Raw genomic sequence first — 25,029 nt, forward strand, 5'->3', positions numbered from 1 at the left:
TACTGTCAGCAGTGGCCTACTTAGGCTACAGTGTAGTAGTGGTTAGAATTTTAGTGAGGTCCGAAGTTTTTTATTGTATAGAAGTGTAGTAAATGAGCTTCAACTTGTACATTTCTATACAAATAAAAAAGTTATATTTGGAGAACAGAAAAAACAAGCAAAAATGACCCCAGCCATTATCACCWTGGCTGCTGTACACTACCGTTCAAAAGTTTGGGCTGCCTAGAAGGCCAGCATCCCGGAGTCGCCTCTTCATTGTTGATGTTGAGACTGGTGTTTTGCGGGTACTATTTAATGAAGCTGCCAGTTGAGAACTTGTGAGGCGTCTGTCTCTCAATCTAGACACTCTAATGTACTTGTCCTCTTGCTCAGTTGTGCACCGGGGCCTCCCACTCCTCTTTGTATTCTGGTTAGAGCCAGTTTGYGCTGTTCTGTGAAGGCAGTAGTACACAGCGTTGTACGAGATCCTCAATTTCTTGACATTTTCTCACATGGAATAGCCTTAATTTCTCAGAACAAGAATAGACTGACGAGTTTCAGAAGAAAGTTATTTGTTTCTGGCCATTTTAGGCCTGTAATCGAACCCACAAATCCCGCTGCTCCAGATACTCAACTAGTCTAAAGAAGGCCAGTTTTATTGTTTCTTTAATCAGCACAACAGTTTTCAGCTGTGCTAACATAATTGCAAAAGGGTTTTCTAATGATCAATTCGCCTTTTAAAATGATACATTTGGATTAGCTAACACAACGTGCCATTGGAACACAGGAGTGATGGTTGCTGATAATGGGCCTCTGTACGCCTATATAGATATTCCATAAAAAATCTGCCTTTTCACAAGCTACAATAGTCAATTTATCAACATAATACAATTGTCTTCACGCCTGTGTATTTCTCGAATCATATTTGGATGTTATTTTATGGAACCCAAAAAAATTGTTGCTTTTTTTTCTAATAATATTAGGGACGAGGTTTCTAAGGTAGGGGTTTTCCTCCATAATTTACTGATGTTTTTGGTGCGCGGGGTGTGCGACTGTCACTTCATTAATAGATGTCTACGGTAGGAAATTCCGCTAGCGCTATCACTATTCCAAAAATCAAATATAAGAAAGAATATACGCTGCATGAGGCTGCTTTCATAGCTGACATAAAACATCCACTCACGCAATTAGCACTACACTCTCAATGGAGTTCTTGGTGAATATAGAGCCTACCTCCGAATACATTTGAGATCAGTATCAAGTCGATACTTCTATCAATGCACACACTTGTACGTTTACCATATGTAACTTCCTGTGCAAACTGTGTTTCTTCTTTGGGTGCTGCAAAATCACGTAAAATAGAGCATAAATCCCCACACTGATATAAGCTTCACTTTGTACATAAGTATTTCAGACCATTCTTACTCAGTACTCTATGTCTGAAACGCACCTTTGGGGCAGCGATTTTATCAGCCTCGGATCGTGCTTGGTGGGAGTGTGACTTTAGAAAGCATGGCACACCTATATTTGGGGAAGTTTCACCCGTTCTTTCTCTGCAGATATTCTCAGGTCTGTCAGTTGATGGGGACGTCGCTGCACAGCTATTTTCAGGTCTCTCCAGAGATGTTAGATTGGTGTCGGGTCCAGGCTCTGGCTCTGGCTGGGCCACTCAAGGACATCACAGAGACTTGTCCCGATACACTCCTGCATTGTCTTGCTGTGTGATTAGGGTCGTTGTCTTGTTGGAAGGAACCTTCGCCACAGTCTTAGGTCCGAGCACTCTGGAGCATTTTTTCATCAAGATCTCTCTGTATTTTGCTCTGTTCATCTTCTCTCGATCCTGACAGTCTCCCAGTCCCTGCCACTGAAACAATCCCCACAGCATGATGCTGCCACCCATTTCGTGAATGCTTGGCATTCAGGCCACAGAGTTCCATCTTGTTTCATCAAAAGCCGGAATTTCGTCTGTGTCTATGAGGGTCTTTAGGTGCCTTTGTGCGTAGTCTAGGATCTACGCAGAATCCGTGCGTTGTGGACTGAGGTAGTCGCGCTCTCACACCCACCCTTTCACCCATATGGCTTCTTTGATGTGGAGTGCTTGAGAATGGTTGTTCCTTTTCTGGACGGTTCTCCCAATTCTTTCCCATGAGGAACTCTGGAGCCTGTCAAAGTGAACATTTCATTGTTCCAAATTGGTCCCCCACCAAAGATCAGGGGGCGCCGATTTCGTCAGGACCTTTCTCTCCAATCTCGCTCAGCTTTGGCCTCAGCTGCAGCTGTAAAGTAGAGTCTTGGTGGTTTTTCCATATATTTTTTCATTTATCGAAATGAGGGCACCTCAGTTGATCTCTAGGACCTCAGATGCTGGTCAGAATGTTTTTTGTTACCGTTCCCCAGATCTGTGCCTTGACACAATACTATCTCGGAGGTCTACGGACAATTCCTTCAACCTCATGGCTTGGTTTTTGCTCTGACATGCACTGTCAAATCACGTTCAATCAATTGAATTTACCACAGGTGGACTCCAATCAAGTTGTAGAAACATCTCAAGGATGATCAACGGAAACAGGATGCACCTTAGCTGAATTTCGAGTCTCATCGCAAAGGTTCTGAATACTTATGTAAATAAAGTATTTCTGTTTTTTATTTTAAATAAATTTGCTAACATTTCTAAAAACTTGTTTTTGCTTTGTCATTATGGGGTATTGTGTGTAGATTGATGAGGAAMGTTTTTTATTTAATACATTTTGGAATAAGTCTGCAACGTAACAAAATGTGGAAAAAGGGAAAGGGTCTGAATACTTTCTGAATGCACTGTATATTTATATCTATATATATATAGATATAAAGGCTACAAAATAAACTTTCTAGTGACACTGACTCACCCACTGATGAAGATGAAGCATAGGCTACTCACTAGTGATGGCCAATGCGCTCGTGCTAATATCTCAAGAAAAGCTCCTTTGAAAAACAGTGCTGTTCGGTCATAATCACGCCAAAGCTGTTGATAATTTTTTTGTGTTAGCTTCTGCAGACATACACTACATGAACAAAAACATTTTCACGAGTAAATAAAAAAAATAGTAGACCTAGGCCTAATTGAAGGATTCATGAGTAAAAAACTTCACATTGTCATCTACATAGTATTKGGTAGTTTGAGACTTGAATTGACTGATAGCCTAGTTGCTTGAGTATTTGGGGTGCAATAGGCAATAACCATTATATGGCCTATACTTTAGCAATTAGGCCCGAGGACGTTTTGTATATGGCCAATATACCATGGCTAAGGGGTGTTTTTAGGCAGTGCCTGGATACAGTYCTTAGCGGTGGTGTATTGGTCATTTACAACAACCCCCCCAGGTGCCTTATTGCTATTATAAACTGGTTACCAAGGTATATTTCAGCATTCAGAGCTTGAACGATTGATGATTATTAATTTTATGTTACCACTATTGAACAAAATCTGATGAGTTGATTTATTAATGTGAAACCACAACTTATTCTATTGCTCAGGCTTCACACCACTCAAAATGCACTGTCACAGTGAATGAGGATCTGGGAACTGTGGTGACCCTGATATGCTGCAGTCATCATTGACAATGTATCATCTTTGGAACAGATACACTTGTGAGATTAGTTTATTAAATAATCTAGTAACCCCTTTATAACAGAATCCTTTATTTTAGAAGGATATAAAATAGATGTTTAGTGTTTTTCAAAAATACATTTTTTTTACGCTTTAATAATAGGGAGAAACAAAATAACCACACTTTTCCTCTGTATTTCTCTGTACTTCCCCAATCTGAGATATCTACTGCAGCCCTCAACCTCCACATACAACACCCATTCTGCCAGTCACATTCTGTTAAAGGTCCCCAACGCTCTGTTTTATCTCAATCTCTTTATTCAAAGACTAAATCACGGACACTCTTACTGACAGTTGTGGCTGCATTGTGTTTTGTGTTATTGTCTCTACCTTCTTGCCCTTTGTGCTGTTGTCTGTGCCCAATAATGTTTGTACCATGTTTTGTGCTGCTACCATGTTCTGTTGCTACCATGTTGATGTTATTTTGTGTTGCTACCATGCTGTGTTGTCATGTGTTGCTGCCTTGCTATGTTGTTGTCTTAGCTCTCTCTTTATGTAGTGTTGTCTCTCGTCGTGATGTGTGTTTTGTCCTATATTTATATTTTATWAWTTTTTTATATCAGCAGGAGTTCTTTTGCCTTTTGGAAGGCCGTCRTTGTAAATAAGAATTTATTCTTAACTGACTTGYCTAGTTAAATAAAGATTCAATTAAATAAAATAACAATTCTCTGTTTCAAGTTGTATTTCTTGAAGGATACCACATGGTGGCAGCAGGTATTTAACTATAAAAAGCATTTCCTGGGACCCATTACTTACCAAATATCTGTAGATGGCATTGTTGCACTGTCAGACCTTTTTCAAATCAAATTAAGTTTATTGGTCGGGTACACAGATTTGCAGATGTTATCGCAGGTGCAGTGAAATGCTTATGTTTCTAGCTCCAACAATGCAGTAATATCTCAAATACAAAAATGTATATGAAAAAATATGTTTTTTTTTATCAGAATGAGCATATCAGCATGAGCAAATGTCAAGATCGCCGGAATAAAAAAAATATATAAAAAAAATATATATATATAACACTGAGTATACAAAACATTAAGGAATCACTCTCTTTCTATGACATGTAGACTGACCAGGTGAGCTATGTTCTCTTATTGATGTCAACTGTTTATAATTTCACTTCAAAGCAGTGTTAGATGATAGGGGAGGAGACATGTTTACAAAGAGGATTTTTTAAGCCTTTGAGACAACAGAGAGATGGATTGTGTGTATGTATGTCCATTCTTATGTAGGGTTAATATGGACAAGACAAAATAATTTAAGTCCTTTGACGGGGTTAAGCTCACAGTTTCCCGTTTGTATCAAGATGTTCCACCACCCAAAGGACATCCAGCAACTTGACAACTGTGGAAGCATTAGAGTCACATGGGCAGCATCCTGTAGAACGCTTTGACACCTTGTCAATTTAGGAAGGTGTTCCTTGTTGGTTATACTCAGTGTATAATAATAGTGTGTATAGACATATGGACAATATGTGAATGAAAAAGGTGTGTACAGCTGTAGTTATATAGGATGAGCCATACTAGAATACAGTATATTCTAAAGTGGGTAAAACGTATGTAACATTAAATTACAGTGTTCAATGACTCTATGTACAGTGCATTCAGAAAGTATTCAGACCTTGACTTTTTTCCACATTGTTTTATGTTACAGCTTATTCTAAAATTGATTAAATATATTTCTTTTTATTAGATAAATACAAATCACAACAAATACCATGATAACATGCGAAAACGATTTTTTTAGAAATGTTTACAAAACATTAAAATAAAAACAGAACTACTTATTTTACATAAGTATTCAGACCTTCTGCTATGAGACTCAAATCAGCTCAGGTGCATCCTGTTTCTTGATCATCTTGAGATGTTTACTCAACTTGATTGGAGTCCACCTGTGGTAAATTCAATTGATTGGACATGATTTGGAAAGGCACACACCTGTCTATATAAGGTCCCACAGTTGACAGTGCATGTCAGAGCAAAAACCAAGCCACGAGGTTGAAGGAATTGTCCATTGAGCTCCAAGACAGGATTGTGTCGAGGCACAGATCTGGGGAAGGCTACCAAAAAATGTCTGCAGCATTGAAGGTCCCCAAGAACACAGTGGCCTCCATCATTCTGAATGGAAGAAGTTTGGAACCACCAAGACTCTTCCTATAACTGKCCGCTCGGCCAAACTGAGCAGTCGGGGGAGGTGGGCCTTGGTCAGGGAGGTGACCAAGAACCMGATTGTCACTCTGACAGAGCTCCAGAGTTCCTCTGTGGAGATGGGAGAACCTTCCAGAAAGAACCATCTCTGCAGCACTCCACCAATCAGGATGGTAGAGTGGCCAGACGTAAACCATTCYTCAGTAAAAGGCACCTAAAGGACTCTCAGACCATGAGAAACAGGTTTGATGAAACCAAGATTGAACTCTTTGGCCTGAATGCCAAGCATCACATCTGGAGGAAACCTGGCACCATCCCTACGGTGAAGGATGGTGGTGGCAGCATCATGCTGTGGGTCTGTTTTTCAGTGGCAGGGACTGGGAGACTAATCAGGATAGAAGGAAAGATGAACGGAGCAAAGTACAGAGAGATCCTTGATGGAAACCTGCTCCAGAGTGCTCAGGACCTCAGACTGGGGTGAAGGTWCACCTTCTATCAAGACATCGACCCTAAGCACACAGCCAAGACAACTCAGGAGTGGCATCGGGACAAGTCTCTGAATGTCTTTGAGTGGCCCAGCCAGAGCCTGGACTTGAACCCGATTGAACATCTCTGGAGAGACCTGAAAATAGCTGTGCAGCGACGCTCCCCATCAACCTGACAGAGCTTGAGAGGATSTGCAGAGAAGAATGTGAGAAACTCCCCAAATACAGGTGTGCCAAGCATGTACCGTCATACCCAAGAAGACTCGAGGCTGTAATAGCTGCCAAAGGTGCTTCAACAAAGTATTGAGTAAAGGGTCTGAATACTTATGTAAATGTGATATTTCAGTTTTTTTAAAACCTGTTTTTGCTTTGTCATTATTTAATCAATTTTAGAATAAGGCTGTAATGTAACAGAATGTGGAAAAAGTCAAGGGGTCTGAATACTTCCCGAATGCACTGTACATAGGCCAGCATTCTTTAAGGTGCAGGGTTGAGTACCGGGTGGTAGCCGGCTAGTGACAGTGTCTAAGGTTCAGGGCAGGGTACCGGTGCGGAGGACGGCTAGTGATGACTGTTTAACAGTCTGATGGCCTGGAGATAGAAGCTGTTTCAAAGTCTTTCGGTCCCAGCTTTGATGCACCTGTCCTGTCTCCGCCTTCTAGATGGTAGCGGGGTGAACAAGCYGTGGCTCAGGTGGCTGACGTCCTTGATGAGCTTCTTGGCCTTCCTGTGGCACCAGGTGCTGTAGATGTCCAGGAGGGCAGGCAGTGTGCCCCCGGTGATGCGTTGGACTGACCGCACCACCCTCTGGAGATCCCTGCGGATGTAGGTGGTGCATTTGCCGTATCATACGGTGATACAGCCTGCCAGAATGCTCTGGTCCTTAAYTAGCCTCTCAAACACTTCATGATGACAGAAGTGAGTGCTACATGGCGATCAAATCAAATAAAAGTTKATTTGTCACGTGCGCCGAATACAACAGGTGTAGACCTTACAGTGAAATGCTTACTTACAGGCTCTAACCAATAATGCAAAAAAGGTATTAGGTGAACAATAGGTAGGTAAAGAAATAAGAATGAGTAAAAAGACAATGGAAAATAACAGTAGCGAGGCTACATACAGACACCGGTTAGTCGGGCTGATTGAGGTACATTTACGTCATTTAGCTGACGCTCTTATCCAGAGCGACTTACAAATTTCATACATATTCATCCTGGTCCCCCCGTGGGGAATGAACCCACAACCCTGGCGTTGCAAGCGCCATGCTCTACCAACTGAGCCACACGGGACCACAGGTAGTATGTACATTTAGATATGCTTAAAGTGACTATGCATTTATGATAAACAGAGAGTAGCAGTAGCGTAAAAGAGGGGTTGGCGTGTGGTGGGTGGGACACAATGCAGATAGCCCGGTTAGCCAATGTGCGGGGGCACTGGTTGGTCCGGCCAATTGAGGTACTATGTACATGAATGTATAGTTAAAGTGACTATGCATATATAATAAACATAGTCATTTAGTTCAGTTCCATTGGCTTTCTTGGGTACAGGAACATTGGTGGACATCTTGAAGCAAGTGGGGACAACAGACTGACATAAGGAGAGATTTAATATGACCATTCAATAAGACCATTTTCACAGAGGCACACCAGGCACTGTGTATGTATTTTATTACATTTTACATTTTTGCTTAACATTTTAGTCATTTAGCAGACACTCTCTATCCAGAGCGACTTACAGTAGTGCATATATTTTTGTATTGGTCCCCCATGTGAATCGAACCAACAACTCCGGCGATGCAAGCGCCATGCTCTATCAAAGACATAATGTTTGTTGTACAGGAGCACTGTACACATGTTGTGTTATAAGCATGTTGTGGGCTGTAGTTGTGGKGTGGCAGGTAGCCTAGTGGTTAGAGCGTTGGGCCAGTAACTGAAAGGTTGTCGGATCGAATCCCCGAGCTGACAAGGTGAATATCTGTCGCTGTGTGTGTCTACCGTCTTTTTAGGAATGCACATGGGTTTTAGATAATGGCTACTAATGCTGGTGGTTTTAGTCACTGACGCATCCAKCTTAAGCTGTTTCTCATACACATTAAATGGTCTCAAATGAATTAGTCAAGCTGCCACTTAACTGACTAAGAAACAGGTGCACACTTAGTGCCGTGTTGTGTCTAGCTTAWTTGGCAACAGTTTCTCCACAGGGAAAGATATGATTTTAATTCTTTATTAATTAGATTTTGAACACTTAATTTTTTTTGACAGGAGATGTTGTACAAATATCAAACAGCAAGCAACAGCGTGAGTGCATTATAAATGTAGTGGTTCTGACAAAGATAACTCTGCCTGCTCGCTATCTAAAATCTCATACACTTGGATTTAAAAAAGCCCATCTGAAAATCTGAAAACTCTATAGTGGGAGCTATTACACAATGTCACGGTCCTGAGATTACAGCCTGACTCAAGACTGTAATCTTCTCAGCAGACAGGCACCCAACCCAGACACATCTGGTAGGTTAACAGAAAGTTCACAAATCCCTGTATTTACCCTCTTCCATCTCATTCTGAGACAGCACAGGGTTTCCATTGAAATATTTACCTCCTGTGTCCTGAGGAGAGCTCTGAACAGATCCAAACTCATGAAATCAGATGAGTTCATATTCTACTACAACTACACCACTTTTTGCTGACAGTGACTTTATATAGCATTCCTAACAAATTTCATGCAATACCTTAACACTTGTATGGAGAGACACAGTATAAAAAACAAGAACAGAAAAGTCCCCAAAAGTGTAAAACAAATGGTGAAATGAACACTAGTGGTWATAGTCAATATCTGGTGTCTTGTATTTTAACTTCATACATATGCATGACTGGTGTAGTCCGTGCCATTTAAATTGGTACCATGGAGACCGGAGAATAGTTTGACACTGCCTAATTCTCCTCTTTGCAAATTGCTTCTGACAGCTGAGGGGAGCCGAGAGCATTACAAGCTTCACAGGTCAATCAGTTCAGGACATGTTTATTCATTTTCTTATATAGGGAAATTTATTAAAGGTGCTGCCTAATACACAATCAATCTGGTCTGCTAAATGAGTGGTACAGTGCCTTGCAAAAGTATTCWTCCCCCTTGGCATCTTTCCTATTTTGTTGCATTACAACCTGTAATTTAAATGGATTGTTATTTGGATTTCATGTAATGGACATACACAAAATAGTCCAAATTGGTGAAGTCGAATGAAAAAAATAACTTGTTTAAAAAAATTCGAAAAGTGGTGCGTGCATATGTATTCACCCCCTTTGCTATGAAGCCCCTAAATAAGATCTGTTGCAACTAATTACCTTCAAAAGTCACATAATTAGTTAAATAAAGTCAACCTGTGTGTAATCTAAGTGTCACATGATCTGTCACATGAGCTCAGTATATATATACACACASCTGTTCTGAAAGGCCCCAGAGTCTRCAACACCACTAAGCAAGGGGCACTGTCACACGGACCGGAACAGGTGAACCCAAGAGCAGAGTCAGATGAGGATACTGGGATGAGGTAACCAAGGTATTTATTGAAACACGGGGGGAAGATTGAGTGCAGGCCAGGGGAAGCTCGAGCGGGTTGCCGGAAACCAGGTGCAGAGGCTGAGGCTGGAGCGAGAGGTGTTGGGRCAGAGTAGCAGGACTGACGAGAAGTCGAACTGGAGACAGGGAYCAGAGTCAGAGCGGGCAGAACTATAGTGGAGAGGAAACAGCTTCAAGCAAGGGAAAACAAGGACAACAGGAACAAATGKCTAGAAACATGGACTGACTGAGCAGAGATAACGATCTGGCAGTGTGGAAGAGGCAGGACTGAGTATATGTAGAGGTCTTGATTATGGAACAGGTTGCAGCTGGTGAGGATCTGCTCTGACTCTAGCGCACCTGTCTCCACCCACACAATCACACACACACACAGAGAGAAGGAGAGGGAGAGAGCACTGTGGGAGTGGCGGCAGGTCAAGAAGACAYAGGATGAGCACTAGAGGGCGTGGCAGGAGCAGATGTGACAGGCACCACCAAGCAAGCGGCACCATGAAGACCAAGGAGCTCTCCAAACAGGTTAAGGACAAAGTTGTGGAGAAGTACAGATCAGGGTTGGGTTATAAAAAAAGATCAGAAACTTTGAACATCCCACGGAGCACCATTAAATCCATTATTMAAAAATGGAAAGAATATGGCACCACAACAAACCTGCCAAGAGAGGGTCGCCCACCAAAACTCACRGACCAGGCAAGGAGGGCATTAATCAGAGGCAACAAAGAGACCAAAGATAACCCTGAAGGTGCTGCAAAGCTCCACAGCAGAGATTGGAGTATCTGTCCATAGGACCACTTTAAGCCGTACACTCCACAGAGCTGGGCTTTACGGAAGAGTGGCCAGAAAAAAGCCATTGCTTAAAGAAAAAAATTGGTGTTCGCCAAAAGGCATGTGGGAGACTCCCCAAACATATGGATGAAGGTATTCTGGTCAGATGAGTCTAAAATAGAGCTTAAGGAAAACGCTATGTCTGGGGCAAACCCAACACCTCTCATCTCCACGAGAACACCATCCCCACAGTGAAGCATGGTGGTGGCATCATCATCATCAAGTTTTCCGTTGCTTTGTCTTATTTCTTGTTTGTTTCACAATCAAAAATATTTTGCATCTTCAAATTGGTAGGTATGTTATGTAAATCAAATGATACAACCCCCCCAAAAAATCTATTTTTATTCCAGGTTGTAAGGCAACAAAATAGGAAAAATGCCAAGGGGGTGAAGACTTTTGCAAGTCACTGTATTACCTCTTTGTGTCCTGTCCTCTGTCCTTCACATGTCTGGCTCAAGCACTAAATAAAACAATAATTATAATACATATGTATTTTATTTATTTATTGTTGGACATAAAATACTTTAAAAATACCAGGAAATCATCTCGAAGTGATTTGGATTTTGGAAATCCTGTGATCATATACAAATGAGAGACATGTGATCATATACAAATGAGAGACATGTGATCATATACAAATGTAATTAAAGTTATGACTATGACTATTAAAACCTACCCAAACCAAAAACCGTGGATAGATGTCAGCATTCGCACAAAACTGAAAGCACAAACCACCGCATAATTACAGTGTAATTATTAACTCCGTAGGCAATCAAACAGGCAAAACATCAGTACAGAGACAAAGTGGAGTCGCAATTCAACGGCTCAGACACAAAACGTATGTGGCAGGGTCTACAGACAATCACGGATTACAAAGGGATAACCAGCCACGTCGCAGACTCAGACATCTTGCCCCTGAACAAGCTAAACACCTTCTTCACCCGCTTTGAGGATAACACAGGGCCACCGATGCGGTCCGCTCCCAAGGACTGTGGGTTCTCGTTCTCCGTGGCCGACATGAGTAAGACATTTAAGCGTGTTATCCCTCGCAAGGCTGCCGGTCCAGACAGTATCCCTAGCCGCGTCCTCAGAGCATGCGCAGACCAGCTGGCTGGAGTGTTCACGGACATATTCAGTCTCTCCCTATCCCAGTCTGCTGTACCCACTTGCTTCAAGATGTCCACAATTGTTCCTGTACCCAAGAAAGCAAAGGTAACTGAACTAAATCACTATCGCCTGATTACCAACAATGACTAGACAGCCTACAGGGAGAAGGTGAGGGCCCTGGTGGAGTGGTACCAGGAAAATACCCTTTCCCTCAACGTCAACAAAACAAAGGAAATGATCGTGGACTTCTGTCATCGTGAAGTGCTTTGAGAGGCTAGTTATGGATCATATCACCCCTACCTCACCTGACACACTAGACTCACTTCAATTTGCATACCACCCCAATAGATCTGGAGATGATGACATCGCCATTGCACTGCACACTGCCCTATCCCATCTGGACAAGAGGAAAAGCTATGTAAGAATGCTGTTCATTGAGTATAGCTCAGCCTTCAACTCCAAGTTCATCATTAAGCTCGGGTCCCTGGGTCTGAACCATGCCCTGTGTCCTGGACGTCTGAACCCCGCCGTGGGTCCTGGACTTCCTGAAGGGCTGCCCTCAGGTGGTGAACGTAGGAAACAACACATTCCACTACGCTGATCCTCAACACAGGGGCCCCACAAAGGTGCGTGCTCAGCCCCCTCCTGTACTACCTGTTCACCCATGACTGCATGGCCAGGCACGCCTCCAACTCAATCATCAAGTTTGCAGACGACACAACAGTAGTAGGCCTGATTACCAACAATGACTAGACAGCCTACAAGGAGAAGGTGAGGGCCCTGGTGGAGTGGTACCAGGAAAATAACCTCTCCCTCAACATCAACAAAACAAAGGAGCTGATCGTGGACTTCAGGAGACAACAGAGAGCATGCCCCTATTCACATCAACGGGACCGCAATGAAAGGGAAATGCTTCAAGTTCCTTGGCGTACACATCACTGACATTCTTAAATGGTCCACCCACACAGACAGTGTGGTGAAGAAGGCGCAACAGCGCCTCTTCAACCTCAGGAGGCTGAAGAAATTTGTCTTGACCCCTAAGACCCTCACAAACATTTACAGATATACAACTGATAGCATCCTGTCGGGCTGTATCACCGCCTGGTACACCAACTGCACCACCCGCAACCCCAGGACATCTACAGTACCCGATGTCACAGGAAGGCCAAAAAGATAATCAAGGACATCAACCACCCGAGCCAAGGCCTGCTCACCCCGCTATCATCCAGAAGGCGACGTCAGTACAAGTGCATCAAAGCTGGGTCTGAGACACTGAAAATCAGCTTCTATCTCAAGGCCATCAGACTGTTAAATAGCAGTCACAAGCCGGCTACTACCCGGTTACTCAACCCTGCACTTTAGAAGCTGCTGCCTATGTACATAGACATGGAATCACTGGTCACTTTAAATGGAACATTAGTCACTTTAATAATTTTTATATAGTGTTTTACTCATTTCATATGTATGTACTGTACTCTACTGTATTTTAGTCAATACCACTCAGACATTGCTCGTCCTAATATTTATATATTTCTTAATTCCATTATTTGACTTTTAGATTTGTGTGTATTGTTGTGAATTGTTAGATACTACTGCACTGTTGAAGCTAGGAACACAAGCATTTGCTACACACACAATAACATATGTTAAATATGTGTATGTGACCAATACCAATAGATTTGATTTGATTTGCGGTCTTTAAATTATTTGTAATTATGTTCCGGCCCCCTGACCATCCGCTCAAGAAAAAATTGGCCCGCGGCTGAATCTAGTTGATGATCCTTGTCAAATGTTTTGTTCAATTCAAAATCAAACTTTATTTGCCACATGCACCGAATACAACAAGTGTAGACTTTTTAGTGAAATGCTTACTTACAAGCCCTTAACCAACAGTGCAGTTCAAGAAGAAGAAAAGATTTATCAAGTAGGCTAAAATAAAAAGTAATAATAAAAAGTAACACAATAAGAATAACAATAACGAGGCTATATACAGGGGGCACTGGTACCGAGTCAGTGTGCAGGGGTACAGGCTAGTTGAGGTAATCTGTACGTGTAGGTAGGGGCGAAGTGACTATGCATAGGTAACAAACAAATAGCGAGTAGCAGCAGTGTACAAAAGGGAGGGGGGGTCAATGTAAATTGTCCGGTGGCGATTTTTATGAAATGTTCAACAGTCTAAAGGCTTGGGGGTAGAAGCTGTTGAGGAGCCTTTTGGTCCTAGACTTGGCGCTCCGGTACCGCTTGCCGTGCGGTAGCAGAGAAAACAGTCTATAACTTGGGTGACTGGAGTCTCTGACAATTTTATGGGCTTTCTTCTGACACCGCCTATTATTTAGGTCCTGGATAGCAGGAAGCTTGGCCCCAGTGATGTACTGGGCCATACGCACTAACCTCTGTGGCGCCTTACGGTTAGATGCCGAGCAGTTGCCATACCATTTGGTGATGCAACCGGTCAAGATGCTCTCGATGGTGCAGCGTGTACAACCTTTTGAGGATCTGTGGACCCATGTCAAATCTTTTCAGGGGGAAAGGTTTTGTTGTGCCCTCTTCACGACTGCCTTGGTATGTTTGGACCATGATAGTTTATTGGTGATGTGGACACCAAGGAACTTGAAACTCTCGACCCCCTCCACTACAGCCCAGTCGATGTTAATTGGGGCCTGTTCGGCCCGCCATTTCCTGTAGTCCACGATCAGCTCCTTTGTCTTGCTCACATTGAGGGATAGGTTGTTGTCCTGGCACCACAATGCCAGTTCTCTGACCTCCTCCCCATAGGCCGTCTCATCGTTGTCGGTGATCAGGCCTACCACTGTTGTGTTGTCAGCAAACTTAATGATGGTGTTGGAGTCGGGTTTGGCCACGCAGTCGTGGGTGAAAAGGGAATACAGGAGGGAACTAAGTTCTCACCCCTGAGGGGCCCCAGTGTTAAGGATCAGCATGGCAGACGTGTTGTTGTCTACTCTTACCACCTGGGGGCAGCCCGTCAGGAAGTCCAGGATCCAGTTGCAGAGGGAGGTGTTTAGTCCCAGAGTCGTGGTTAAGTTTGCCTGCATTAAAGTCCCCGGCCACTAGGAGCGGTGCTTCTGGGTTAGCATTCTTCTTTGCTTTTGGCCTTATAGAGTTGGTTGAGAGCGCTGTTAGTGACAACTTTGTTTTGTGGTGGTAAATAGACGGCTACGAATAATACAGATGAGAACTCTCTTGGTAGATAATGTGGTCTGCAGCTCTACCTCAGGCGAGCAATACCTTGAGACTTGAAATATTAGACATTGCTTGATATTAGACTCGAGCTTGAGATATTATACATTACTCACCAGCTGTTATTGACAAAAAGACACACACCCCCACCCCTCGTCTTACCAGAGGTAGCGTCTCTGTTCTGCCAGTGCATGGAAAATCTCGCTAGCTCTATATTGTCCGTATCTTCGTTCATCCACGTCTCAGTGAAATATAAGATGTTACAGTTTTTAATGTACCGTTGGTAGGATTATCTTAATAGTAGGTCATCAATTTTATTTTCCAATGATTGCACGCTAGCAAGAAGAATGGAAGGCATTGGGAGTTTACTCGCTGGTCTCCGAATTCTCAGAAGGATCCCAGATTTGCCCAAAATAGTACAATTGGTTGGGAGAATGTAAAACGTCAGCCATGTTCTTCGGCAAGATGGCGCCGTCTGTGTCTATAATGAGAGAATGTGAACTCATGGAATGTGACCAGAGAGAGATATGAGAAGATTGTTTAAAAGGTGGCACAGAGACAAAGCTTATGCAATAGAAAGTGGAGGTGCACATATTAAGAGACAAGTTTCAAGTTTTCTTRGTCGTATGTACAGGATACACATGGTATACAGTACACCATCCCAAAAATTTTTTACTTGCGGGTTCCTTCTCGACAATGCAACAACAATAAGAAATAATAAAATATATGAATATGAACATAAAGTAAATGGCTCAGTAGAATAGAATAAACATTTTAGCGTAAGTATAATACAGGAAGGCACAATTTATAGTACAATATTTACACATGTATCAGAGGAAGGTTGGATTGGGGGGCAAGTGTTTAAATTCTGCAATATTTGCAATGGTAAATAAGTCTGGTAGCAGCAATTGTGATGTGTGTGTGTAGCATGAATGTATTGTGTGTGCGTGAGTGAGTGCATGTGTGCTAAGATCCAAAGCCTAGGACCAAGAGGYATGGAGARGCAGCCTTCAGTTACTATGCCCTCAGCCTCTGGAACAGCCTGCCAGAGAACCTGAAGGGGGCCGAAACTGTGGACATATTTAAAAAGAGATCTTAAGAGATCTTTTTAGCTTTGCTTTTCCTTAGGGTACTTTTTAATCTGTCAGTTTTTATTGTTATTCTTTTGTTTTTAATCCTCTTATGTTTGTTGTGTGGTACATTTCTGTTTTTATTTTCATTGTTTTTTATTTGTTTTTTCCTGTGAAGCACATTACGTTGCATTCAGGTCTGAAATGTGCTATAGAAATAAAGCTTGATTGGATTAGATTTGAAGGTGCGGAGCATTAAAGAGGAGGGTGAGAGAGAGTGAGTGAGTGAGTGAGACGGAGAGAGAGAGGGAGGGAGGGAGGTAGTGAAAGACGGAGCGAGAGATGGGGGAGAGAGTGACGGAGGTAGAGAGCGAGAGGGCAGCGTGTAACTGTTTCGCATGCACAAGGCTTTCACAGGAGAAGGAGTTGACAGGACGCCGCAGTGTTGCCTCTAGCTCTCAGACAACAGCTGTTCGGAGATAGCGGACGTCCTGGGGGTGATGAGACATAGAACATGTCTCTCTCTTTCTGTCGGTCTCTTTCTAACTCTCACTGTCGTTCACCTCGTCTCATACAGGGACAGATGTGGTGTGAGATGCATGGCAAGTTGACCGATTGCCCGCTGTCAAACAGAACATCCAAAATGAGTCCGGTTGAGCAAATTATGGTTTTATAATTGAGGTAAAATGTTGTTTGTTCTTCAGGCTTGGGAAATACATTTTTGGAAAAAGGTAATGAAGGTATAGTTCTGAGGCATGAAATATCTTCTATCCAGAGTAATGATTGCAGGCAATGACAAAACCACTTCAAACAAGATTCATTTYCCCTTGTGTACGGTTAGGTGGAGTCTGTCCCATTTATAAACTCTGCTGGGTTGTGATATTGATGTTTTGACTACTAACTGAATGAGTTGAGGGGGGGGCAACTTTGATGGGGGTGGGGGCCACAAAACATTGGAACTCATCATGAGTTAAATAAAGRTTMAATGTAAAAAGGAAATGAGGGGCCGCAGTGGCTCATGGGTCTGCTTACCCCACTTTGCGAGTAAAACATTTTAGCGGCCCCCCTCGTTACAGCGAAGAGTTACCCTCTAGATCAGCGATGGGAAACTTTGATGGGGGTGGGGGCCACAGCGAAGATACTTTTCCTGGAATTCTGCACGTTTTGCCATAGAGAAAATGTTTTCATTTTAAAGCAAGTTTGCTGCAATTCTACACATGTTTCCAATGGGGTGGAGAGAAAAATCAGCAGCTTTACAGCTCATTTCTAGCAATTCTATACATTTTGCCATAGGATGGAGAAAAAGTTTGCAGTTTTTAATATGATAACTGATGATCAATGGTCGGTAATTCGACCATGCTTACTACAAGTTTCGATTGCTGGCCGCTAGACGAACTTACGAATAAATAAATACAATTTGCTGACATGGGCTAATTGAGTGACTGCTGATGCACAACCACATTTTTTAATTGCACRTTCTTTGAACTATTATAATAACTCTAAACACTAAGTTGAGACCCCGACTAAGTTCCTCAAAATATTCCTCAAAATATATATTTTTAGTTCCCAGAGATTTTTTATTGATTTCTCGTTGAGTTCACGTTAGTTGACAACTCAATCAAATGWAAATCAAACTAGACATTGAACTGACGACTGTGCCCAGTGGGTAGTGCCCTTAATGGAGATGCCATCACCAAATAAGAGAAAAGTGCAGGACATAAGATTAGGCTGCAGAGAACTGTAAGTTATGAAGGAATGGCTAAATAGCTGGCTAGCTAACTACACCGTACACYGTACAATTCATAATTGTCACGTATACTCCCTCTCCGGCCTCTAGGTCATCRGGTTGCTGATTATCCCGCACACCTGTCACCATCGTCAAGCGCACCTGYGCCTCATGACACTCACCTGGACTCCATCACCTCCCTGATTATCTTCCCCATATCTGTCACTCCCCTTGTTTCTTTCCTCAGCTGTTATTGACTCTGTTTCATGTCRGCGYGTTGTTTGTGTTTCGTGTTTATTTATTAAAACACTCACTCCCTGTACTTGCTTCCCGACTCTCAGCGCACTCATTACAATAATGGACTAGTGTGTCATCAGCTAGCTAGCTATACATAATTACCAGCCAGTAAATAAATMATTCTGCWAATAAAAAAAKAATCAAATTAATGTTAATAAGCTAACACCATAATTAAGGCCAGCCATTTTKGTCARATGATAATGGTATTTGTTCATATGWTTATTGCAGKGGTCAAAGGCAGGAAGTAGAGAGAGGGAGAGAGTRAGCAGGGAGAGGACGAACAGGTCATCAGGTGAGAATTTGATATATATGGCACTATCTTTTCAACTTCTCATCTTTTCTGACTGTAGCCCAAGTGATATAACAAATGTTATTGCCTCCATTCGGATTTAATTTGATTGTCATGGCATGGGCCAGAGACACGCAGCAGAGAGAGTGAGAGGGAGAGCACCACCCATGTTGAAGCAGGGAGAGGACGAACAGGTCATCAGGTGAGAATTTGAGTTATAAGGCAAATGTGTATAAACCAAAATCTCCCATGGAACACTAGAGAATAGAGTTATATAAGGTAGGAGATGCGGTCGATTAACAGTTTAATGAGAGGTTTCAACAAGATGGTCTACTGACCCTTGAAACTGGAGAACACTACTCACTGAACAGATTACATCTATGGTAGCTCAATATCCAGATGTTAATACCCGCTCTCTTGCAGTGCAACTGCCCATGTTTTTACTCAACTACTCAGTTCTAGTTCTAATTCTAAAAGGACTGCCAGTAGAAGTTCATGGCTTATTTACCGATGTTGAAGCTCTGGTCAGGTTGCTCCTTGTCGTACGTGTCTTGTCCTCTGAAGCAGAAARGAGCTTTAGTGTCCTCAGGAGGTTGAAGACGTGGCTGCGCTCAACAATGACAAAGCAGATTGAACCATGTTGCTTTCTGTCATATTCACCAGGAGAAGCTGGATAGCATAGATATGGAAACAATATGCCAGAATGTTATTGCTGRCAGTGACAGGCGTAAAATGGTATTTGTTGCATTTAAGTTAATTGAGACTGAAGATCTGACCCCTCTCTGTACCATGTATAAGGTTGCAACCGGTTATTGACTGTTATTGAATGTGTATGTTTTTTTACTTGATGGTGAATGACAATGAGTTGTTGCTATGTCTTTTTTACATCTATTTCTTGAGCGTGATGCCATATTGATTGGTTTATTTTGAAGTCTATTTTCCTATAGCATTTTATTCCATATTGAAGAATTATATTTTGAATGTCACTGAATTATTTTATTTATTATTTTATTATTATTATTATTATTATAATTTTTTTATTATTATATACTACAATTAAATTGTGTAACCAAGTAAGACATTTCTGGTTACACTCTGATTGCCTCGACTCCTTTTAAGTTAATTGGGTATACATTTTCTATTCAAGACCATGTACAAGCCAAGCATGGTGAAGGGTACACAAATAGAATAATAGGTTTTGGCATTTAAATGTAGTTAAAKAAGGGGTGTGGTGGTGAGTATCTGAACTGTTAAGAGTAAAGTTTAAAGAAATATATAAAAATATTGCTATTTCAGTTATGATTAGGGTATATTTACAAAATTATCAGTACATTTTTTAATGTATTTTCCCTTCAAAAACAACCATCTGCCCCCATACCGCATTTACCYTGACCCCCCAAATGTGCAGCACGAAGTTACACCCTTGCGGAAAACACTTATTTGAAATTGATTATCTCAATGGCAACTAAAATATCATACATTTTTTACGATTGTCCTTTCACATTAATTGTACTGTATATTAATACGAATATACAGTAGTATAAGATCGCAACAGACAAATRCCCCTCTCACTTGTGGTTGAAAAGTCAGGAAGATATCAGGTTTGATTWTTCAAGGTTTTCAGGGCAAAGTAGTTCACTCAAACATAAACAATCAATGATGTTGATCAAAATCKAATCAAATAAAAAATGTAATCAAAGCTTATTGTTTGCGTTCACAGATTTGCAGATGTTAACGTAGGTGCGGCGAAATGCTTGTGTTTCTAGCTCCAACTGTAAGGACCGATGCTATGAGACGAGAAGCAAGTACAGGGAGTGAACATTTAATGGGTAATAGACAAGAAACAAACAAGGACAGCGTCTGGACTGGGGAAAAYGTAACGATATCAATGCTGACACGGGGAACAAACTGAGGAGCAGACAGATATAGAGGGGCAATCAACAAAGTAATGGAGTCCAGGTGAGTCCTATATTGTGCAGATGCACGTAATGATGGCGTCCCACCTGGGCGAGCCTGACGGGGTGGCCGAGGCATGGGAGCCCGACGAGCCGGCCGAGGCGCGGGAGCCCGACGAGCTGGCAAAAGCATAACGTGGGATGGGAGCCCGATGAGCCGGCTGAGGCGTGGGAGCCCGACAAGCCGGCTGAGGCATGACGTGGGATGGGAGCCTGCCGAGCCAACCGAGGCAAGGAAACCTCTCGAGCCAGCTAAGGCATAGAAGCCAGCTGAGTTATCCCCGGTTCTTCCGGCAGCGGCACCCGGACCCAACGTCACCAACAAAAACAAAAAACACAAAACTCCCTGATGCTTCAAATTGTGGTGTCAGCATTCTGTAAGGACTGACACTGGGAGACGAGAAGCAAGTACAGGGAGTGAACATTTAATGGATAATAGACAAGAGACAAACAAGGACAGCGTCTGGACAGGGGTAAACATAATGACATCAATGCTGACAGGGGGAACAAACTGAGGAGCAGACAGATRTAGAGGGACAATCAACAAAGTAATGGAGTCAGTCCAGGTGAGTCCTATATTGYGCAGATGYGCGTAATGATGGTGACAAGTGTGCGTAATGATGGGCCGCMTGGCGCCCTTGAGCGCCAGAGAGTGCAGTAATTACAACAGTGTAGTAATAGCTAGAAATATTTTTTTTTGCAAATATACAGACATTTGTTAATTAAGAAATATCAGAATGAGCAATTTTATACAGTGAATTGAGGAAAGTATTCAGACCCTTGACTTTTTTCACATTTTGTTACGTTACAGCCTCTAAAATGGATTAAATAGTTTTTCCCCCCTCATCAATCTACACACAATACCCCATAATTACAACGCAAATGCAGGTTTTTGGAAATTCTTACAAATGTATATAAAAAAAGAAGAAATATCACATTTACATAAGTATTCAGACCCTTTAGTCAGTACTTTGTTGAAGCACCTTTGGCAGGGATTACAGCCTGGAGTCTTCTTGGGTATGACACTACAAAACTTGGCACACCTATACATCGGGAGTTTCTCCCATTCTTCTCTGCAGATCCTCTCAAGCTCTGTCAGGTTGGATGGGGAGCGTCGCTGCACAGCTATTTTCAGGTCTCTCCAGAGATGTTCGATTGGGTTTAAGTCYGGGCTCTGGCTGGGCCACTCAAGGACATTCAGAGACATGAAGCCACTCCTGCAAGGTATTGGCTGTGTGCTTAGCGTCGTTGTCCTGTTGGAATGTGAACCTTCGCCCCAGTCTGAGGACCTGAGTGCTCTTGGAGCAGGTTTTCGTCAAGGCACTCTGTACTTTGTGCTGTTCATCTTTCCCTCGATCGTGACAAGTCTTCTAGTCCCTGCCACTGAAAAACATCCCCACAGCCTGATGCTGCCACCACCATACGTCAACGTAGGGTTGGTGCCAGGTTTCCTCCAGACGTGATGCTTGGCATTCAGTCCAAAGAGTTCAATCTTGATTTCATCAGATCAGAGAATCTTGTTTCTCATGGTCTGAGACTCAAATCAAATCAAATTTGTCACATGTGCCGAATACAACAGATGTAGACCTTACAGTGAAATGCTTACTAACAAGCCCTTAACCAACAATGCTTTAAGAAGTTTTAAGAAAAAATAAGTGTTAAGTAAAAAATAGATTAGTAAAACATTTAAAATAAATTAAACAAATAATTAAACAGCAGCAGTAAAATAACAATAGCAAAGCTATATACAGGGGGTACCGGTAAAGAGACTATGTGCGGGGCACAGGGTAATTGAGGTAATATGTACATGTAGGTAGAGTTAAAGTGACTATGCATAGAAAATAAACAGAGAGTAGCAGCAGTGTAAAAGAGGGGTCTGGGTAGCCCTTTGATTAGCTGCTCAGGAGTCTTATGGCTTGGGGGTAGAAGCTGTGAAGAAAGCCTTTTGGCCTAGACTTGGCGCTCCGGTACCGCTTGCCATGCGGTAACAGAGTGAACAGTCTATGACTAGGGGGGCTGGAGTTTTTGACAATTTTTGGGATTTCCTCTGACACCGCCTGATATAGAGGTCATGGATGGCAGGAAGCTTGGCCCCAGTGATGTACTGGACCGTACGCACTACCCTCTGTTGTGCCTTGCGGTTGGAGGCCCGAGCAATTGCCATACCAGGCAGTGATACAACCAGTCAGCATGCTCTCAATGTGCAGCTGTAGAACCTTTTGAGGATCTGAGGACCCATGCCAAATCTTTTCAGTATCCTGAGTGGAAATAGTGCCCTGTTCACGACTGTCTTAGTGTGTTTAGACCATGATAGTTTGTTGGTGATGTGGATATCAAGGAACTTGAAGCTCTCAACCTGCTCCACTACAGCCCCATCGACGAAAATGGGGGCGTGCTCGCGTCCTCCTTTATCTGTAGTCCACAATCATCTCCTTTGTCTTGATCACGTTGATGGAGAGGTTGTTATCCTGGAACCACACGGCCAGGTCTCTGACCTCCTCCCCTTAAAGGCTGTCTCATCGTTGTCGGTGATCAGGCCTACCACTGTTGTGTCATCGGCAAACTTGATGATGGTGTTGGAGTCGTGCCTGGCCATGCAGTCACTAGTGAACAGGGAGTACAGGAGGGGACTGAGCATGCACCCCTGAGGGTTCCCCGTGTTGAGGATCAGCGTGGCGGATGTGTTGTTACCTACCCTTACCGCCTGGGGGTGGCCCATCAGGAAGTCCAGGATCCAGTTGCAGAGGGAGGTGTTTAGTCCCAGGGTCCTTAGCGTAKTGATTAGCTTTGCGGGCACTATGGTGTTGAACRCTGAGCTGTTGTCAGTGAATAGCATTCTCACATAGGTGTTAACTATATTCAAAATKAATTCAAAAATAATMATTCTCTCACCCATCTACACACAATAACCCATAACCACAAAGTGAAAACATGTTTTTAGACATTTTAGCAAATGTATTGAACATTAATTACAGAAATATCTCTTTTATATAAGTATTAAAACCCCTGAGTCAATACTTTGTAGAAGCACCTTTAGCAACAATTACAGCTGTGAGTCTTTCTCTAAGAGCTTTCCACACCAGGATAGTGCAACATTTGTCCATTATTCTTTTCAAAATTCTTTAAGCGCTGTCAAATTGGTTGTTGTTCATTGCTAGACAAACATGTTCAGGTCATGCCATAGATTTTCAAGTAGATTTAGGTCAAAACTRTAACTCGGCTACTCAGGAACATTCACTGTCTTCTTGGTAAGCAACTCCAGTGTAGATTTGGCCTTTTAGATTATTGTCCAGCACACGCACATCTGAGCTGTCTTTTTTTCCAGAGCATGTTAACAGTTGAATAAGATGAGAAAAAAGAAGAAACCTGCACAGTGCGGTTTCTTCTTTTTTCTCAGGTTATTGTCCTGCTGAAAGGTGAATTCATCTCCCAGTGTCTGGTGGAAAGCAGACTGAACCAGCTTTTCCTCTAGGATTTTGCCTTTGCTTAGCTCCATTCCGTTTCTTTTTTATACTGAAAAACTCCCCTACTATGTACATAGGGCAGCAATCTCTAAGGTAGCCGGGTAGAACATTGACTAAGGTTCAGGGCAGTGTCGGGGCGGTGAATGTTTAACAGTCTGATATCCTGGAGTCAGAAGTTGTTTCTCAGTTTCTCGGTCCCAGCTTTGATGCACCTGTACGATCACCGCCTTTTAGATGTTAGCGGGGCGAACAGGACCTCGCTCGGGTGGCTGAGGTCTTTGATGATTTTCTGGGCCTTCCTGTGACACCGGGTTGCTCCTCCTTCACCACACTGTCTGTATGAAGGGACTATTTCAGGTTGTCAGTGATGTGCACGCAATGAACTTGAAGCTTTTGACCCTCTCCACTGCGGCCCCGTTGATGTAGATGGGGACATGCTCCATCTGCTGTCTCCTCTAGTCCACGACCAGTTCTTTCGTTTCTTTTTACGTTGAGGGAGATCTTATTTTCCTGGCACCACTACGCCAGGGCCCTCACCTCCCTGTAGGCTGTCTCATCATTGTTGGTAATCAGGCAAACCACTGTTGTGTCGTCAGGAARCTTGAAGATAGAGTTGGAGACGTGCGAGGCCACGCAATCACGGGTGAACAGGGAGTATAGGAGGGGGCTGAGCATGCACCTTTTTGGGGCCCACGTGTTGAGGATCAGCGTGACRGAGGTGTTGATGCCACAGTTCCACAGGTAGGGGTTTAGACCCGGGGCCCTGAGTTTAGTGATGAGTTTGGAGGCCACTGTGGTGTGGAAAGGCTAAGCTGTAGTTGAAGTTGWTGAACAGCATTTTTATATAAGTATTTCTCTTGTCCAGGTGGGATAGGGCAGTGTGCAGTRCGATGGCGATTGCATTGTCCGTGGATCTGTTAGGGCTTTATGCAAATTGTAGTGGGTCTAGGGTGTTGGGTAAGGTGGAGGTRATATGGTCCTTGACTAGCCTCTCAAAGCACTTCATGATGACAGAAGTGAGTACTACGGAGCGATAGTCATTTAGTTCAGTTACCTTCGCTTTCTTGAGTACAGGAATAATGGTGGACATTTTGAAACAAGTGGGGACAACAGACKGATATATGGAGAGATTGAATATGGAAGTAAACATTCCAGTCAGCTGGTTTTCCCATGATCTGATGGACGCGGCTTGGGATGCCGTCTGGGCCGGCAGCATTGCGAAGGTTAACAGTTATGTCGGCCACGGAGAACGAGAGCACACAGTCCTC

At 42.9% G+C, this 25,029-nt stretch overlaps 1 pseudogene; it reads right to left on the minus strand.

The window, feature by feature from the left end:
- Window positions 1–25,029, minus strand: part of LOC111980014 (piggyBac transposable element-derived protein 4-like) — a 459,185-nt pseudogene that overhangs the window by 130,349 nt on the left and 303,807 nt on the right.

The sequence above is a fragment of the Salvelinus sp. IW2-2015 genome, linkage group LG20 (assembly GCF_002910315.2).
Source record: "Salvelinus sp. IW2-2015 linkage group LG20, ASM291031v2, whole genome shotgun sequence".
In the NCBI taxonomy this organism is placed as follows: Eukaryota; Metazoa; Chordata; class Actinopteri; order Salmoniformes; family Salmonidae; genus Salvelinus; species Salvelinus sp. IW2-2015.